General features: G+C 34.8%; 1 long non-coding RNA gene across 1 annotated transcript in view; it reads right to left on the minus strand.

Annotated features, from left to right (window-relative positions):
- Positions 1-6,850: 6,850 nt before the first annotated feature.
- Positions 6,851-15,307, minus strand: part of LOC129006512 (uncharacterized) — a 71,603-nt gene continuing 63,146 nt past the window's right edge. The window contains exon 4 of the long non-coding RNA XR_008492016.1: positions 6,851-8,489. This is a non-coding gene — a long non-coding RNA (uncharacterized LOC129006512). The remainder of the gene's footprint in view (positions 8,490-15,307) is intronic.

The following is a 15,307-nucleotide window of genomic DNA, read 5'->3' on the forward strand; positions in this document are numbered from 1 at the left end:
ATTAGGCCAGCCTGCCCAAAGACTCCAAAAGCAACAACCAGCCAGCCCACCCAGAATCTCTGGATGAGTTGACCAATGAAGTGCTTTCCTTGCCAAATCCAATCTATAAAGGCTAGAAGAGATGCCTACTTCTTCTTCACTAGCCAGTAACAAGCATACACTCTGTTCCCTTAATGGTGTAGTAGAAACCACATGAGGAGTCTGTCCTTTCACTCCAACCAGAAATATACTCCTTCCTATTTCTGTTATTGAGCTTTCAGAAGAGTCCTCTTGGAGAGTCAGGACGTTCATCATTGCTAGCAGTAAGAAGCTCCCACCCCTTATAGTGTCAGTGGAGACCATGTGGGGAGCTAGAACTCCCATTCCTATCAAGAAGTAAGGAAAAGTCCCTTGATTTCCTGTCTATGGAGGCTGAGTGGGGTGCCTGGACTTCAGCTTCCACCTGGCATTAATGAAGTGACCTACTTTCTTTTCCTGTTGGGCAGACATCAAGGAAATGCAGCTAAAGTAGAAATCTTACATATGATTCACAGTCTCATATAAAATAAAACAAAATGTCCAGGTTTCAATCAAGTATCATTCATCATATTAAATATCAGGAAGATCTTAGACTTAATGAAAAAAAGAAATACAGAGATGTCAACAATGAGATGACAGAACTGTAAGAATAATCTGGTGATGATTTTTGAAGAAATCATGCTAAAATTGCTTAAGTGAGCAATATAAACACATTTGAAACAAATGAAAAACAGAAAGCCTAACATAGAAAGACTGTAGAAGGTGGTTACCAAGGGTAGGAAAATAAGAGAAATGGGAGATGTATATTAAAGGGTACAAAGTTGCAGTTATGGGAGACAAATAAGTCTGGAGAGTCAATGAACAGTATAAAGACTAAAGTTAATAATATTATATTGTATACTGAAAATTTGCTAAAAGAATAGATTTAAGGCTGGGTGCGGTGGCTCACACCTGTAATCCCAGCAATTTGGGGGGCCGAGGCAGGCGGATCATGAGGTTAGAAGATCGAGACCATCTTGGCTAACATGGTGAAACCCTGTCTCTACTAAAAATACAAAAAATTAGCCGGGCATTGTGGTGGGCACCTGTAGTCCCAGCTACTCTGGAGGCTGAGGCAGGAGAATGGTGTGAATCCAGAAGGCAGAGCTTGCAGTGAGCCAAGATCGCGCCACTGCACTCCAGCCTGGGCGACAGAGCAAGACTCTGTCTCAAAAAAAAAAAAAAAACAATAAACAAAAAAAAGAGTAGTTTTAAGGTGGTTTCACCATAATTGTGTGAGATGATGGGTATGTTAATTTGCATGACTGTGGTAATCATATTCCTAGGTATATAAAAAATCACTTGTACACCTTAAATATATTTAATAAAAGCCACTGAATTACCAAAAAGTTATAGTTACATCAAAATGGAATTTTAAAAAAGTTCAAGTAACCCGCAGAAAATGAGAAAATAAAATGGAGAAATAAAGACAGAATAAAAAGAAAGCAGAAAATTAAATAGCAAACTTCTGGTTTTCAGTCCAGTATGTAAGGAGTTCAAAAGTGGTTACCAGAGGCTGGTAAGGATGGGGAAAGAGGGAGATGAAGAGAAGCTGATTATAAGCATGCAGTTAGACAAAAGTAGTAAGACCCAGTGTTCAATAGATCAGTAGGGTGACTATAGTTTATTATAATCTATTTTATATTTTGAAATAGCTAGAAGAGAGTAATTTAAATGTTTCTAGCATAAAAAAGACAAATATTTAAGGCAATGGGTATTTCAATTACACTGACTTACAAATTATTTATTTATTTTTTTCAAGAAATAGAAGGAAGAATTTATTCAAATATTATCTGAAATCTCATTTGAATGTTTATAAACCCACAAATAATGAATCAGAGAAGATATAATATAGTCACCTCAAGGAAAGAGCTGACATACAGCCAAGCTGCACTAGGAATTGTGCCTAGGTGTTGCCTATGGTCCATTTCCCCCCCCACTATTATGGTATTCTGTATTATTACTGTGTACAAGCAAGTTTCAAGCATGTACTTTTATTTCGTAATCAACAACCGAACTGTTGATGTTGCAGACGAATGTGTTTACAAAAAGCTTGGAAAAGCTAATTCAGAGCCTGAAAATACTAAATGAAGACTATGAGCTTAGTTGTTAGAATTTAGTTAAAAAAACAAGCCTAATTACTTTATAGGTGTATGACTATAAATGTTACTAAAACTTTCTTGGTTTCAATTCCTTACTAGTAATGTGGAGATAATTTTATGTATGTTAAGAGTTCTGAGCATTATATTTAATAAATACATCATGCTCAGCATTGTGCCTACTTACAGTAGGTCACAGAAAATGGTAAAGTATTACTGGTATTGTTGTTTTTATTGTTTTTTTTATTTTTTTTTCTTTTATTATTATTATTATTATTATTATACTTTAGGTTTTATGGTACATGTGCGCAATGTGCAGATAAGTTACATATGTATACATGTGCCATGCTGACTTACAAATTATATGAACATATGAAATTATCACATGTACCCTCCAAATATGTACATCCATTATATATCAATTTTACAAAATTTAAAAACTGAAAAATCATCAGCTCTTCTTAGGTCCAGAAAAAAAGCGAGACCAATAAAATCAGTAAGTCTATAGCCAGACTAAGAAAAAAAGAGAAGACAAATTAAAATAATCAGAAATGAAAGAGGAGGCATTATTACAGACACAATGGACATTAAAATAATAATAAAGGAATATTTTATGCAATTATATGCTCACCAGTTAGATAAACTAAATGAAATGGACCAACTCCTTGAAAGATACAATCTGCCAAAACTCAGATAAGAACAAATAAACAATTCTAATAGGCCTATAACTGTTAATAACCTTCAGCCACAGAATACACACCAGGCTCACATGGGGTTACTGGGAATTCTACCAAACATTTAAGGAAGCCATTTTACCAATTCTCCATAACATTTCCCAGAACGTAGAAGCAGAGGGCTACTTCCTAATTGAATCTGTGTGGTTCACATTACCCTAACACTAAAACCAAAGACATTACAAGAAAAGAAAACTACAGACCAATGTCTCTCACGAACATAGATACAAAAATCCTCATCAAAATATTAGCAAACTGAATACTTTAAGATATAAAAAGTGTACACACCATGACTCAGTGTGATTTATCCAGGTATGTAAGGCTGGTTCAACATTAGAAAAATCAATTAGCATAATTAATGTAATCCATCATATCAGCAGACTAAAGAATAATCATGCTCATATCACTAGATGAAAAACATTTGACAAAATCCAAAATGCATTCATGATAAAAACTGTCACCAAACTAGGAATAGATAGGAACTTCATCAACTTGATAAACATCTACAAAAACCCCACAGTTAACATCATACTTAATGTTAAGAAACTGGAAGCTTTACTGCTAAGATCAGAACAAGGCAAAGATGTCCCTCTCACCACTGGATTTCAAAGTCATGCTAAAAATGCTGACTAATGCCTAAGACAAGAAAGGTAAATAAAGGCTTTCAGATTGGGAAAAATAACATAAAACTGTTTTTATTAACAGATGACACACATTAAAATGTGTATAGAAAATGATCATCTGTACAGAAAATCCAAAAGAACTGACAAAAAATAAATAAACAACAAATTTCTGGTACTAATAAGCAGTTATAGTAAGATTGCAGGATACCAGGTTAATATACAACATGTTAATTGTTTCCCTGTACACCAATGATAAATGAATAGAATTTGAAAGTAAAAACACATTACCATTTAGATTAGCATCCCTAAACATTAAATACTTAGGTGTAAATCTAACAAAATATTATAGGATTTATATGAGAAAAACTAAAAATCTGATATCTGAGAAAAGGTATCAAAGAAGAACAAAATACATGGGATGAAATTCTTTGTTTATGGATAGGTAGACTCATTATGGTCAATATGTCAGTCTTTCCAACTTGATTTATAGATTCAATGCAATTCCAACCAAAATCCCATCAAGCTATTTTGTGGATGTTGACAGCAGGTTCTAAAGTTTAAACAGAGAGGCAAAATATCCAGAATAGTCAACTCAATACTGAAGAATAACAAAGTTTGAGGGTTGACACTACTCTACATCAAGAGTTTTTATAAAGCTACAGTAATTAAGGTGGTGTTATTGTTTAACAACCAGACAAATAGATCAATAGAACAGAATAGAGCCTAGAAACAGACCCACATAATATATGGTCTAAACTTTGACAAAGAAACAAAGACAGTACAACCGAGCAAATATACTGTTTTCAATAAATTGTATTAGAACATCTGTACACCACACTCCAGAAAAAAACCTACACACAAATGTACATTCTTAATAAAAATGAATTCATAAAGTGTTATAGACCTAAATGTAAAATTTGAAACTATAAAACTCCTGGGAAATAACAGGACAAACCGTGCAAGTCCGACGGTATGGTGATACATTTTTAGATATAACACCAAAGGCATGATCTATGGAAGAAAGATTTGATAAGCTGGACTTCATTAAATTTTTTGAAAGTCCCCTCTGTGAAGGATAAAGTCAAGAGAATTAGAAGATAAGTCATCGACAGAGAAAATATTTGCAAAAGACACATCTGATAAAGAACTGTTATCCAAAATATGCAAAGAACTCTTAAAACTCAATAATAAGAGACTTCTGGTTCCAAAATGGCAGCATAGAAGCTAGCTGACTTCCCTTTTCCTTCAAGAAAATTAAAAAGAAACACACAATGCCAAGATGATCACCAGTGTTTTCCCAGAGAAGGCCTCACTGATAATGTGATATGTAAGGAAACACAACAAGGAGGAGAGGGAATGAGATGTAGATTTGGGGGAAATAATTTTCTAGACTGAGAGAATGGCCAGGACAAAGGCCCTAAGTCAGGAACATAGCTGGTATATTCAAGAATCTTAAGAAGATCTCATGTGGCTAAGAAGAATAGAGAAGTAGTGGTGGTCTTTAGGATATTTATGATTTTTTGTTTGTTTTATAAAAATGCTGCAATGGACATATCCTTTGTATGTTTTCTTTTTAAAAAAGGACTGTCTTTTTTTTTTTTTTTTTTTTTAGGAGAGGTAAAACTGTAGAATTAAAGTCCCTGAGTTTCAGGGTGTGCACATTTAAAATGCCGATACTTATTCACCAACTGGCCCTCCAGAATGAATGTAACAATTTTACTCATCATTACAGAATAATATCAATTTTCTCATTTTTTCCAAAAATAAGAATCACAATGATAACGACAACAGTTGGCATTTGTTGAGCACAGATTATATGCCAGGCAACTCAACAAGAGCATTATGAATATTAATGAAGTCCTTACATAAACACTATATGTTATCAGTGTTATTTCCCCAGTTCATATCTATAAAGACATTGAGTCATAGCAAGGAGTGAGTCAGTATAACTCCAGAGTCTGGACCATTAACTAATTAGCTATAATCAATTTAACAAGTAAAACGATTTCCTATTTGAATTTGTTTCTTGGGTTACTAGTTCGAGATTATACGAACACATTCGTAATATTTCAGTCGAAAATTTGAAACTTTTAATAAATGACACTTTCAAGACATTTCTCATTAAGCTGTTTTGTTCATTTTATACTGACTTCTAAGCTCTATACTATTTTGATGATATTAAATGGTACAAATATGTAATCCTAGTTGTTCATTTGCCTTTTAAGTTTGTTACAATATCCTTTGTTGAAGAGGAATATTTTTTAATATAACAAATTATACATTTTCTATCAAAAGTTATTTTATGGTCAATATTGGTAGATATGTGCTTTTACAAATGAAACAAAAGGCAGTATTTAAAAATTTCTGGTAAATAGAATTAAGGATATAAATAAAATTAAAAATAATACAGAGTATTATTATTGTACACCAGGAAAATTCAAAAGGATTAATTCAAAGTAATTTGTTAACTTAAAGATGCTTTCATTGAGATAAAAAATACATGAATATACAAGACTGCTATGTCCAGCTTTTACCCATGACAACTCCCAAATATCCAACAGCCAGATCACCACCCCAGAAGTTTCCTTCCCAGTAACTTCCTAGTAAATGCCCTTCCCAGTAAATGCCATCCTCTTTTGAATTGTATCACCATTAGATTAGTTCTGCAGGTTGTGTGTATATGTGTTTTAATTAGGTATAACTTTCATATAGCAAAATGGACAAAAATGTATAGCTTATATGCATATACCCATGTAAACATTATTCAACTCAAGATACAGAACATTTCCATCTACCCAGAAATCTCCTTTTGTCCCTTCTCAGTCAAGACCTCTTTACAGATAACCAATATTTTGATTTCTATCGGCCTAGATTAGTTTTGCCTGTTTTTGACCTTCGTGTGAGTAGACTCATAAAGGATCTTTTATTATTCAGCATCTTTCACTCAACATATAGTTGAGTGATAATCAGTTACTTCTCTTTGTCAATTGCAGTATTCCATTGTATGAATATGCTAATTATTTATTTCTCTTTTGATTTACATTTGAATCATTTCCAGTTTTGTACTATTACAAATACTGCTGCTATGAACATTTGTAATAGTAAGTTCATGGGGTTGGATTCCACCAATCTAGTAGGAATTTAGCTTAATTAAAGTGTTTGATTTGCATTCAAGTTTATGACTTTAATAAAGGAGCCAAAATAAAATAGATATAACAAAGATAAAAGCATCCTATTAAACCAGCAACAATAATGAAGATTCCATTTATAATAAAATTAAATTATCTAAAATAATTAGGGCTAAACCTACTATGAGGTACACTAGATCTTTGTAAAGGGAACTATAACATTTTATTGGGATAAATAAAGAGGCAGAATTGATGGAGACAAACCACATACTTGAATATTTCAGCTAAATATTATATAAATGTTTAATATTTCTAATTTACCTTATAAAATTAGCACAACTGCAATTTAAATCCAAATATAGTTTTGAATTAAATAATTCTAAAATTAATTTGGGTCAAAAGTAATGAGAAATAAAGAAGGATATTTTATCAATAATAGTGACAATTGAAGGAGACTGATGTTACTGAATCTGAAATGTGTAACACAGTGGTAGAAAACTAAGAGTTGATAAAGAAACAAACCAAAATTCTTGATACATGATAAGGTAAGCCTTTCCAAAATTGATTAAGAAAGGGATATTTAACAAACAATATTGCTTATACCTTTGGAAATTGAACAGGTTGGTCCTCAGTTTTAGCTGATAATTAGTCTCTACCTGGTAAACAAATGGTATTTACAAAGATCCGTGAAGATGGTGAGGCTGATGGGGTTTACAATGAAATTATGTATTTTTGCTCCACTATTCTGAAGTACCAACTGTGAAAAGCAGATCCATTGGATAGATTCATTAGAAGCAGGAAAATCTTGATAGATGTAGCACCATGAAGTTGCTACATATATTAATCAGGATAGATTATGCTACAGGAACAAAACCACATATTTGAGTGGCTTGATGCAATAAGAGCTTTCTTCCCTTGAACTCCAGCTCTGCTGCAGGTCTGACAGGCATTCCAGAGTTCCTGTCTTTCACATGGTACATACATTTCAAGATGCTTTGATCTTGCAGTGTCTCTGTCTAAACACAAGCTTCTGCAACCCCTGCCGCAGAGAAAAGGAACATGAATAAAAATACACCAGCTAGTACCTGCCTTGGCTCACATTTCATTGGCCAGAAGTACTTATGTGACTTTGCTTCATTTTGTTTGTTTTCTATCATCCTGTCACCTGGTATGTGGCCAGGAGAAGACAATTGGGTATTGATGAAAATTCCAGCACACTGGCCTACCAAATAAAGGGATACTGTACTAAAGGCATGCTTCTTGACTTTGTTCTTTCCAGACTTTGCGTTATAATGCCAGAGCTAAGATGGAGCCCTGCGGCTTCAATGGGAAGATCTTCCATCCTTGTCTATAGCTCCACAGAGTCTCCTCAGGGATTTGTAAAACCATTCATCTTCTCTCCGCTGAGGAAGAGAAAAGCCTTCCATGGCTTACGGAAATCTTCTGATGATATTCTAATCTGCAGCAAGAGGTCGATCTCAGATTTTTGTGAGCACTAGATAAAAGTTTTCCTGAGTGAGTGCCTCAGAGCAGGCTTAGAGATCAGAAAGAATCAGCCATAGAGGGTGGATGGATACATTCCCGAGAGGAATTGGCTGTCAGTCTCTGGGCCATAAACTTTCATGGTGCTTAGCATGAGTTAAATGTATCACAAAAATATAGCTCAAAAAGAACACTGATTCCTGCAGACTATGCCAGCTCAAAACAACATTATCTTTTAGGGTGTCTTCTATGCTTCCAAGTTAATGCATATGAAACAACTCTCTTTTTCTGTCACTCAACAAGAATACACACAGATACAGAAGTCTTCTGATCCTAGGGGATGTGTTCCAAAGTCCCAGTTGATGCCTGAAATCACAGATAGCACCAAGCCCTATATATATTACACTTTTTTTCTATACATACATACTTATGATAAAGTTTAATTTATTAAATAGGCACATTAAGAGATTAACGATATCTGTTAATAAAATGGAACAACTATAACAATACGCTGTAGTAAAATGAGCATGTGGTCTGTCTTTCTGAAATTATCTTATTGTACAGTACTTATTCTTCTTCTTGTAATGATGTGAGATGATATAATGCCTATGCGATGAGATGAAGGGAGGTGAATGATGTAGGCATTATGATGTAAATAAAAGAATCCCGGAAATAGAGAATTTATGTTTTAAATCGTGCACCCTTCTGAATAGCATAATGAAATATAACACCATCCTGTCTGTCCTGCCTGGATTGCTGTTAGTCACTTAGTAACCGTCTCAGTTATCAGACCAATGGTGGCAGTATCACAGTGCTCGTGTTCAAGTAACACTTATTTTACCTAATAATGGCCCCAAGGTTCAATGGTAGTGATGTAATATTTTCCATTCTTTGTTGACCACCAGTAACTAAAACTGTGGAAAATAAAACTATGAATAAGGGAGACTATTGTATATCTTATTTATTTGCTGAAATTTTTTTATTTTGTTCACACATTCTGAAGACAAATTGGCTCATGAATGAAATCTAAAAGTAGTATCTAAACTTTTAGATCCCTTATTACATAAAAATGTATTACATATAAATGTACGTATTAAATACAGTACAACTGAAAATTAGCCAAATATAGACATAAGATAGTTATGTGCAGAAGGAATTAAGCCTTAATGCCAGTTATATCATGCTCTGATTCTAAGGAACTCTCAGTGTCTCACTTCCTTCCTCCGTAAAACTAACAGGCAAAGTGAGAAAGATACTTTAGCTGAAGTGATTTTATTTAAGATCCACTTCAGCTAATCCTTAAAGACATAGACAGACTTTAGAATTTGGTAGATAGAACTAAGTTTGAATTCAAGCTCTGCTTATTACTAATCAAGGAATAATCATGGGACCTTGAGAAAATTATTTGACTTGTCCAAATGAGTTTCATTATTAGTAAAACAGGGATAACAATACCTCCTTCATAAGATTGTTTTGAAGAGAAATAAAACAATGCATGCCATGGTACCACAGAGATCCTGGAATATGGGAGGTTTTTAATACATATTTGTTCCCTTCCCTTTAATAAGATATATCTAAAGGGGGCTTTTATATATTGCGGTTCCATGTATGTTTGGTATCTGATCTTCTATGTTTAAGCCAATAAAGCTATTATAAGAATTCTTATGAAATGTACTTTGTGTATGAATGTATACAAATAAACACATGCAAACACACACAGACAGACATATGTGATTCCTTGATTCTCATTTTTCTCCTAATTTTCCAAATTCAGCTTTGTGCAATTTATTTAACTGATTGCTTTGATAGTTTAGTGCTATGTAGCAGATCACTGTAAAACTTAGTGGCCTGAAATAGGATGTAGTAAACTATTGCTCATGGCCAAAATCCAGCCTACATCCTGTTTTTGTGTGTCAATACGCTAGGAATATTTTGTTGTTTTTTTACTATTCTTGAACTTTTGTTAAAAAAAAAAAAATACGACAGAGCCAGCATGTGGCCTGCAAAGCTTGGAAAATTTGCTAGTTGGCCTTTTCAGGGAAAGTTTGTCAATCCTTGGCTTAAAACAACAATGAACATTTATTTTGTTCGCAAATTGGCAACTTGGATATGGCTTGGTGGGGAAAGCTCATTGCTTCTCCACTTAATGTCAGTGGGGAAGGTTTGACTGAAGCTAGAGGATCTGCTTCCAGGATGGCTCATGCACATGACTGGTGAGTTGGTGCTGGCTATTGACTGGGATCCCTGCTGTGCTGGAGGAACAGGGACTTTAGTTGGTCTCCATATGGTCTGGACTTCATAGCACAGTGGCTGGATTCTAAGGGCAAGCGTTCTGAGAGCCAGGCAGGAGCTGTATTGAATTTATGATCTAGCTTCAGTGGTCACACAGGTTCAGTTTCTCCATAAGCTATAAGTCAAGCAGGCACAAAGGCCCACCAGCAGATGGTCCCAGCCTATTACCAGATGCTTAGTTGCAGATGCATACAGGCAATAGTTACATAGGAACTCACTTCCCATCATCACCTGCGCATCATCCCCTCATCATCCCCCACTGGCAGCTGGTCACATGTGGCTCCTTTGATTCTCTCAGGCTCTAACTTACCTCCTCACATCAATGCTTCAGGAGGACTGATTCATGTCTTATTCCTCTGATCCCTCAACTCTGCCTTCTAGACCATCATTTCCCCACCTCCTCTCAAAATTTTGTAAGATCTAATTCCTATGATAGTTCTCTTATCCCATAGCAATTATAGTGGCTTTGATTCTCTGATCTCTAGTTGATTCATTTATTAGTAGCAGAAGGAGTTTGAGAGAGACAGAACCTTTGTAAGCCAAAAATAAAATTCTAAGCCCATGAACTGACTGAATGTACCCCTCCCCCTCAGCCAAAGGGGGGATTTCTTTCAGGATTCCAAAGAAACCTGAAAAATTAATTCAGACCATGATGGGAAGATGGCCTGAGACAAGTTTCATTATACCCTCTCCTTTTTGTTTTTTAGATACAACTGACCAGCATTAACATTGATCCTAAGACTGAGAGAACAGACTCTTTGTAGCAATAAGATACCAATTCCAACCTAACTCTGGAATAACACCACATGACAGGTAACATACCCTAAAGGAAATCAAAGTATTTTACCCCAAAATATATTTATTTGACATATTTTAGAATAATCTTGCAAAGCCATCTCTTGTGGGGAAAATTTATATTCTATGGAGAACCCCTTTCTCTTTCCAGATTGTTTCCTGATGCAGGAAAGATTTAACTAAGAGTCTGATACCTTTTAAGGTCTGATAAGTGACGTTTACAATCTATTCTCTCTGAAGCCTGCTACCTGGAGGCTTCATCTGTGTAACAAGAATCTTGGCTACAAGAACCCCCTTTATCTTAATCCCAAGCATTTCTTTCTGCTGACTTCAACTTTTTTGGCAAAGCTTAATTCTTTCAACCAATTGTCAGTCAGGAAATTTTTGCATCCACATATAACCTGGAAGCTCCTATTTTGAGATATCCTGTGTTTCTGGGCTGAACCAACGTATAACTTACATGTATTGATTTATGACTTGCCTGTAACTTCAGTCTCCCTAAAATGTATAAAATCAAGCTGTAAACAAACTATCTTGAGAATATGCTCTTAGGACCTCCTGAGGCTGTGTCACAGGTCATGGTCCTCACATTTGGCTCAGAAAACCTCTTGAAATGTTTTACAATGTTTGAGTTTCTTCATCAACATCTTAAAGGTACAAATCTGGATTGGTTTTCTTTTCTGACTAGATCTAGAGGCATTAATAACCCTGATGCTGGTAGTAAATGCATTGGCAGCCCATGCCATGCTATGGCAAACACTTATTTAAACTGTCATCTGTGGTCACCAGGAATTAAGTGTCAATAAAGCTTTGAATGGCCAAATATTCAATGCCATAGGACATTTTGTGGAAATGGAGTATTGGAACTGTGGATTGTTTGTTTGCCTCTACATTACTGAAAAATGTGTTGAAAGAAAATTTTGAGCTCAAGACTTTTTAACTCAAGTTCTAGGCAACAAACTAGAAAAAAAAATGTCCTATCTCTATTAGCCACAGGATTGCAGTTTCTAAAAAGCACACATAAAAGTTAAACCTGTGGGTGGGCGGATTGCAATGTAAATGAATTCACAATCTTTGAAGGTCTCTTTTGGTAAAGTAAGGGCATTGATTATAAAGTATTGGGGCTCTGTCACCCAGGCTAGAGTGCAGCGTGCCATCACAGCTCACTGCAGCCTCAACTTCCTGGGCTTAAGCGATCCTCCCACCTTAGCCTCCTAAATATCTGAAACTACAGGTGTGTACCTCCACACCCAGGTAATTTTATTTTATGTAGAATCAGGGTCTCTCTTTGTCACCCAGGCTGGTTTCAAACTCCTGGGCTCAAGCAATCTTCCTGCCTCAGCCTTTCAAAGTGCTGGGATTACAGGTGTGAACCACTGCACCCAGCTTCTGGGCAGATTTTTATGCTAAGAACTTTGATCTTCCAAATATTGCTGAGCTGTCTTTGCCAATAGAAACAGCAGCCCCTCACCCCATCAACACTCCTTTGACAAGAAAGCAAATGGTCTCTTCTAAGGTTGTCTTAAAGGAAACTACTGATATTTCTTAACACCTACGCCAAAGACTTCTACCAGAGGTCTTGCTCTTAGATTTATAAACAGGTTTAATTCCAAACAGATACCGAGAGTCAAGTACAAAGTGTGACTCATAAATGCATGCCATAATTTCCTCTGCCCAGTGTTTTGCAAAATTTTTCTAATTTATATTTATGGAAATCTAAAGAAGTCATCTGGAAAACAATGCTAAGGACATAGAGTAAAGGTAGAAGAAATGTAGTTATCATAGGATGAATTTGTTGACTTGGGTACTCTAAGCAGAGATTCTTAATTGATTGTATAAATTGATACTGGCTCTAAAAGTGTGCTTTGTTAGTTGACTGAAACATGAACTTAAAGGTGACCTATAATTATTGAAGAGAAAATACCAAAATTTGCTTAGTCTAGTACAGACAAGTATCCAATTTAAAGGAAGTTGAAATGCTAGACTGAAATACTATGTTAGACCTGCTCATTTACTCCATGTGTCTCACATGATGGTGTAGGGGACACTTTTTTCAACAAGACTTTAAAAGTACATTAGTGAGGTGAGTACTGTCATTCTTTTGTTTAATTTTTGTGGGTACATAGTGGCTATTACCTAGGCCAAAAATGACAGTGGGAGATGTTGCTATTGAATTTGGCTTCCTGAATTCAATGAGGATGATGGTAACTCAGAGTGGCAGGGGCCAAATGGTTTCACATAAACACCAGAGACCTTACCTACAAAAGTATTAAACAAACAAGTAGCAAAATTATGGACCTAGACTAAACATATATATAATTATATTAAGTGTAAATGTACTAAAAAGGCAAATAGAGATACTTTTTCAGATAAGATTAAAAAAAAAAAAAGAAAGTCCTTCAACAACATATTCTCAACAGAGGGGATATGGTTTAAGGATACAGGCCAGAAAAGTTCAAAGTAAAAGAGGAAAAAGATGCACTATAACAATGAATGCATAATAAAATTTGAGTGGCTAGATTAATATTAAATGAAATAAACTTCAAAAAAGAAGTACTTCCAGACTTTAAAAAGATACTACACAATGATAAAAGAGGCAAGCTTCAGTCTAAGCACAGTGGCTCACACCTGTAATCCCAGCACTTTGGGAAGTTGAGGTGGAAGGATCACTTGAAACCAGGATTTTGAGGCTACAGTGAGCTATGATTGCACCACTGAACTCTAGCCTCAGTGACAGAGTGAGAATTTTCTCTTAAAAAAAAAAAAAAGAAGAGGCAAACTTTAAATGCCTGAAGCAAAAATAGCAAAAGAGAAGAGAGATAAGTCTATACTTATTGTTGTTGATATTAACTCTCCTCTTTTAACACTTGATTTAAATATTAAATAAAAAACATTAGGAATATATAAAATCTGTAAAAGAATATGAACAGCAGCATCCCTTTCAAATACACATGGAACCTTCACAAAGAAAGTGATATGATGATGACTGAACTGGTCTCAATAATTTTTAGAATTCAAAATCTTATGATTTCTTTTCTTATTCTAATACAGTAAAACTTTTAAAAAAGTAAGAAACCCAGAAAAATTACATATTTTTTCATATTAATATTACCCTTCTAAATAACATGTGTATCAGAAAAGAAATATAAGAAAATTAAGACATATTTTGAACTCACTAAAAATAACAACACAATATTTAAAAATTGGTGGATATGAATAAAACAATGTTTAGAAGAAAATTCACAGACTAAAATGCTTATCTTGGAAAAATAGAACTGTTTAAAATTAGCGAACTAAGTTTCCCCTTAAGAATACAGAAATAAACGGGCAACTTAAACGTAAAATACAGAAAATGAAGTAAATAAGATGAAAGCAAAAAGATAAAATAGAAAATGCATGATAATAGAGAAAATTAAGAAAGTCCAAACTGGTCTCTAGAAAAATTAATGCAATTGATATAACCCTAGCAAGACTAATCAGAAGAGACAGACATACATGTCTGCACACACACACACACACACACACACACTTAGACACATACACAGAGAGCAATAGAGAGAGACAGAAGAGAGAGGAAGAGAAAGCGACAAATACGGAATTATCAATATCAGAAATGAAAAAAGGGGCTATCATTAGAGATCCTACAGATATTACAAGTACAATAAGTGACTCCCACAAACAATTTTATGTTAAGATCCTAAAAATTTAGATGAAATAGCCAAATTCTGAAAACAAAAACAAGGCACAGTCTATTAGGTATGCTAATCCCAGGAAGTTCAATTTAGTGGTTGCCCATCAATAAATGTATTTCCTCTTTGCAAAGATTATGACAGTAATTGATAATTGAAAAGACCTACAAATCCATAGAACATATCTATATAAAGCAAAAATTAGGGTACAGCAGAACAAAGAGAAGAAAAAGTGGGCAGAAGGGAAGAACAAGAGAAAGACTGGGCAGACAAGAAAGAGATTTCCAGGCACAGCTCTCTAGGGTCTTTCTTATTTGCACAAGGTTGTCCTTCACCTCTAGATTCAACCCCTAAAAAGTGAGCAGTAACACTTTGCTTCAGGAGAGTTCCCTAAATTTTCCAGCAGAG

The sequence above is a fragment of the Pongo pygmaeus genome, chromosome 8 (genome assembly GCF_028885625.2).
Source record: "Pongo pygmaeus isolate AG05252 chromosome 8, NHGRI_mPonPyg2-v2.0_pri, whole genome shotgun sequence".
Classification (NCBI taxonomy): Eukaryota; Metazoa; Chordata; class Mammalia; order Primates; family Hominidae; genus Pongo; species Pongo pygmaeus.